The following is a 6,000-nucleotide window of genomic DNA, read 5'->3' on the forward strand; positions in this document are numbered from 1 at the left end:
GTTGGTCTAGGAGTTAATAAAATTTGGTTCTTGTGCCCAAAGGGCTCTAAAACTGCATATCCTTTGATCTAGAAATACCTTTAGGTTTTCTTACAAATAACAATAATCTTGGAGACTTTATTTAAAGTATTTATAGACTAAGACTAAGACTAAATTTATAAGTATTTATTATTTTCTGGCTTTTCTAGCTTAATGTAAAATCAAGTGAGTGGGACCAAGGACCCAAGAGTGGGTCCATGGCTTTTAAACCATGTCTAAGCTCCTTCCTTGGATACTTCAATCAGCCCACAGGGACTTTTGGTGGTTCTGCTGGCAGCCAAGACTCAGGATTCTGTGATTCCTAAGTTGAGTCTCTCTGGGATTGGATTGGGTTGGAGGTCCCCATTGATTCAGTTTGTATCCCAAAGAGATCAAAAAGAGGGAAAAGTACCTATTTGTACAAAAATATTTATGGCAGTCCTTTTTGCAAAGGCAAAGAATTGGAAATTGAAGGGATGCCCAACTGATGGAGAATGGCTGAATGAGTTGTAGTATATGATTATGTCAACTAGAAAAAACACAGATTAAATAGTCAAAATCACTCTTTAATCAAGGGAAAAGGGGTTAGCGCTACTAATACAGAGCTGCTTTCCAAGACTGCACTGAGTCAAGACGCCCTGGTCACCAGCCCCTGGGAGTGCCACCGACTCAGGATGGACTCCAAGGAACAAAAGAACTTGGGGAACCTATATACCACTCTAGATGACCTGGGGGGTTAGGATTAGAGGGACAGTTGATTGACTTTACAATGGTAAGAAAGGAAAATGAAGAGTTCCAGACAGGAATAATAGTGAGGGGCTAGGGCCCTACAATGGACACAAAAGGGAAAAGACTTAGCCTAGGGCTGGGTCACCTTGGTCATGGACCTTAGCCTAGGGGGGAGAAACCATTGGGACAAAGGGGATGTTCAATATTGGATGGGATTAGCTGTTCCCACCCAAACTACCGGGAAGTTCTCTGTCTGATGAAGAGGGACCTTCCCTCAGGGGGAAACTCTCCTGTGACAAGGTCAAAACCTAGGGTTTCTATACTCAAACTAAATAAACTGGGGATCTCTAGATTTCCATGTTGACAATTATAATGGAATACTAATATACCATAAGAAATGATGAACAAGATGATCACAAAAAGACCTAGAAAGATTTATATGAACTTTGTTCTCCTGGTTTTGCTTACTTCACTATGCTTCAGTTCCCTTTTTGGATTTTTCTGAGCTCCTGTCATTTTTTACAACATAATAGTATTCCATTACAATCATGTACTATAACTTATTCAGTCTTTTACCAATTGATGGTTATCCCCTCATATTCCAGTTCTTTGCCCTACTGCTTTAAATATTTTGTACATATAGGTCCTTCCTTTTTTTTTTTTAAGTCATATTGGCATGCAAAACAAGTGATGGTATTGCTGGGTAAAAGTATACATACTCGTTTTTAGTCTTTGGGTCATAGATCCAAAATTGTTCTCCAGGATGATTGAATCAGTTCATACCTTCCCCAACAGTGCATTAATGTCTCGATTTTCCCACATCCCCTCCAAGTTTTGCCATTTCCCTTTAGCCAAACTGATAGGTGTGTCTCCCTTAATTCCTATCAGAGTATAGCAAGAATTTAAATTTAGGGAAGTTAGGTGGCACCTGAATAATAGAGCATTCGCCTGGAATCAGGAAGATCTGATTTCAAATGCAGCCTTAGACACTTATTAGCTGTGTTACCCTAGGGAAGTCCTATAACTTCTGTTTGCCTCAGTTTCTTCATTTGCAATGTTAGAATAATAAGAACACCCACCCTCCCATCTCCCCAGGGATTTTTTGAGGATCAAATAAGATATTATTTTTAAAGCACTTAGCAGAGTTCTTGGCATACTCTCATTGTCTTCTTAAACCCTTACAATTTGGCTCCTGACTTCATCATTTCACAAACTGCTCTCTCCAAAATTATTAATAATCCCTTAGATGCCAAAACCAGTAGCCTTTTCTCAATCCTCCTTCTCCTTGGCTTCTTTGTTTACCACCTTTGATACTGCTGATCATTCTTTCCTCCTTAATACTCTTTTCTCTCTAGGTCTTTGGGACACCACTCTCTCCTGATTCTTCTCCTACCTCTCTGACCTTTCCTTCTCAGGCATTTATTGAATCCTCTTCCAGATTACCCCATCTAACAATAGGGTCCCTCAAGATTCTGTCCTAGGTCCTCTTTTCTCTCCTTCTATACTACTTCACTTAGTAATCTCATCAGCTCCCATAGATTTAATTAACAACTTTATGCTGATGATTTTGAAATCTATCTGTCTTGGCCCAAACTCTTCTGACTTCCAATTTCACATCTCCAGTTGCCTTTCAGACATCTCAAACTGGAAGTTCAGTAGACATCTTAAATTCAACATGTCCCAAGTGGAACTCATTATCATTCCCCTTAAATCCACCCTGCTCCTACTTTCCCCTTTATTATAGAGGATAATACCATCCTCCCAGTCAGGCCCTCTGGCTCACAACCTAGGAGTCATCCTGAATTCCTCACTATCTCTCATCTCCCATATCCCATCTGTTGGCCCCTTGATTTCACCTTTGCAACATCTCTTGAATATGCCCCCTTCTCTCCTCTGACACTGCCACCACTCTAGTGTAGGTCCTCATCCCCACACACCTGGACTGTTTCAATAATTGCTGGTGGGCCTGCCTGCCTCTTCTCTCTTTTGTTTTTATTTAACAGTTTCCCAATATATCCATCCTTAATTATTGACCAAGATGGCAGAGTAGCAGCATGGAAAGCAGGAACCACTCTGAGAGTCCTTTCAAACCAAACTTAAAATAGCCCCTCAAAATGAATATTAGAACAGTGAAAATGAATCACAGAACCAATAAGGGGACAGAGTGAAATAACTCTCCTGTAGAAACCACTCAAAAGTTAGGCAAAGGCAGTACATTGAGCTCCATAGAGACAGCGCCGGGGCAAGTAAGAGCCAGACGGGCACTGGGCTACTCTGTGCGGCGCTGAGGGAAAATAATAAAAAATGGGCAAAGGTGATCCTAAGAAGCCGAGAGGGAAAATGTCTTCATATTCCTTCTTTGTGCAAACCTGCCGGGAGGAACACAAGAAGAAGCACCCAGATGCTTCTGTGAACTTCTCAGAATTTTCTAAAAAATGCTCAGAAAGCTGGAAGACAATGTCAGCTAAAGAGAAAGGAAAATTTGAGGACATGGCAAAAGCTGATAAGGTTCGTTATGAAAGAAATGAAGACCTACATACCACCTAAAGGAGAAACAAAAAAGAAGTTTAAGGATCCCAATGCACCGAAGAGGCCTCCTTCGACATTTTTCTTATTCTGTTCTGAGTATCATCCAAAAATCAAAGGGGAGCATCCTGGTCTTTCTATTGGAGATGTGGCCAAAAAATTGGGAGAAATGTGGAATAATACTGCTGCAGATGACAAACAACCTTATGAAAAGAAGGCAGCTAAACTGAAGGAAAAGTATGAAAAGGATATTGCTGCATACTGAGCTAAAGGAAAACCTGATGTGGGTAAAAAGGGAGGTATTGTCAAAGCTGAGAAGAGCAAGAAAAAAGAGGAGGAAGAAGATGAGGAAAATGAAGAAGATGATGATGATGAATAAGTTTGTTCTAGAGCAGTTTTTTTCTTGTCTATAAAGCATTTAACCCCCCTGTACACAACTCACTCCTTTTAAAGAAAAAAAAATTGAAATGTAAGGCTGTGTAAGATTTGTTTTTAGACTGTACAGTTTCTTTTTTTGTATAGTTAACACGCTACCTAATGTGTCTTTAGATAGCCCTGTCCTTTAGTGGTATTTTCAATAGACACTAACCTTGCCTGGTACAGTATGGGGGCTGTAAATTGACATGGAAATTTAAAGCAGGTTCTTGTTGGTGCACAGCACAAATTAGTTATATGTGGGGATGTAGTTCATTTTCATCTTCAGTTGTCTTTGATGCAGCATATGAAATAATTGTTGTTCTGTTAACTGAATACCACTCTGTAATTGCAAAAAAAAAAAGTTGCAGCTTTTTTGTTGACATTCTGAATGCTTCTAAGTAAATACAATTTTTTTTTTATTAAAAAGAAAGTTAGGCAGAGAGGGTCTACTTCACTGAATAAGAGGGGAATTGGAAATAGAATTATACACAGAGTACAAGCCACCCACCCCCCCCACCTACTGCCCCAGGTTTCAAACCCGGCACAAGCCAACTTCAAGCCTCCCCACCCCCTGCATAAATCAACAGCAGAATATCCCACACCTGCCCCTTGAAGTCCCAAACTCTGCCACAAGCTTGTGGTGAAGCGCCAACCCCCAGGGCAAAATAGTTCACAGTGCTCTGAGCCCTGAATTAGGAATCCCTAGGGGAGATTGAATCAGCAATGGGAGATGGCTTCCAGAGCATTCAGCTCACATGCCATTATACCACCTTGGAGGCACTGAAACTCACAGAAAACCAGAGAAGAGCTGAGTATAGCAGCAAGGAAAAACTTTTTACATTTTAGAGAGTGCACTCTCTACTCTGAGAAAAAAGCCCATCTTTAAGATAAAAGTAAAAGTAAGAAAAAATCCAGGGAAAATATGCAAACTGTGAAAGAAACAGATAACCATAGAAAATGTTTATGGAAACAAGAACAAGGCACAGATTCAGTAGGGGACAATGAGATCAAAGCAGCCACATGAAGAACTTCACAGAAAAATGGAAATTGATCTCAGGGTTTAGAAGAGCTCAAAAAGGAATTAAAAAATCAAATAAGAGAGGCAGAAGGAAAATGGGGAAAAGAAATGAAAGTAATACAAAGGGAAAATAATAACTTAAAAAACAGAATTAGTCAAATTGAAAAAGAGTTACAAAAATCCAGTGAAGAAAAGAGTTTCATGAAAAGTAGAATTAATTGACTGAATGGAAAAGAAGGTTCAAAAGGTCATTGAAGAAAATCATTATTTAAAAATTAGAATTAGGCAAATAGAAGCTAATGACTTCATGAGACATCCAGAAACAAAATAAAATCAAGAAAAGGAAAAAAAATAGAAGAAAATATGAAATATTCTCATTGAAAAAAACAACTGATATGGAAAATAGGTCCAAGAGAGACAATCTAAGAATTATTGGACTACCTGAAAGTCATGATCAAATATACTCATCCTTTAATCTCTAATCCAAAGAGCCAGGCCTTCAAAGGATGAAAAAAAAAGGAAAAGAGCACAGCAGCAAAATTAACCAACACATCAACCAAATTTAGTAGTAAATAAAATGAACTCAACTCTACTAGGAAAAGAAGGAGGCACATTTTCTTATCTCTTTTTTAGATACATAACTCTTCTTTAGTTGTTATTTTTTATGTTTATGTTGTTATAATCATTATTATTTTTCATATTTATGTTATAATGATTGTGTAGACTATTTTCTTAGCTTATTTCACTTTGTATTCATTCATATAAATCTCTCTATGTTCATAATTTAAGTACAGTAATATTACATTATATTCTATACCACAATTTGATTAGCCATTTTCCAATCAATGGGCATCTACTTTGCTTCTAGTACTTTGCTACCCTAAATAAGTGTGCTTTTTTTTATCTAAAAAATTTGGGTCTCCATAACATATAGATAACTTTATGTTTTGTACTGTCATGTTGCCTTCCTTATTTGAAAGACTCAAAGCTTCAGGTGGACAGTAACATAGAGAAAGCCATTTTCAGACATTGGGTGTTGCCTTATTCTGGCTCTGCTAAGTGGTGCTTTGCATTATATATAGTAGGCGTACAATAAATTTCTGTTCATTTCAAATCAATCATTGCTTGTCATTATATCTGACATTTATACAGCACTCTAAGATTTGCAAAGCACTTTATGTATATTATCTCATTTGGTCCTTTCAATAGCTATGAATTAGGCTCTATTGTTATCTCCTTTTTACAGATAAGGAAACCAAGAAAAGCAAAAAACAATTAAGTGACTTGCTCTG

The 6,000-nt window shown here is 38.0% G+C and overlaps 1 pseudogene; it reads left to right on the forward strand.

The window, feature by feature from the left end:
- Positions 1-3,015: 3,015 nt before the first annotated feature.
- On the forward strand, positions 3,016-4,079 carry LOC100021299 (high mobility group protein B1-like; annotated as a pseudogene).
- Positions 4,080-6,000: the final 1,921 nt, after the last annotated feature.

Source organism: Monodelphis domestica, chromosome 2 (genome assembly GCF_027887165.1).
Source record: "Monodelphis domestica isolate mMonDom1 chromosome 2, mMonDom1.pri, whole genome shotgun sequence".
Taxonomy (NCBI): domain Eukaryota; kingdom Metazoa; phylum Chordata; class Mammalia; order Didelphimorphia; family Didelphidae; genus Monodelphis; species Monodelphis domestica.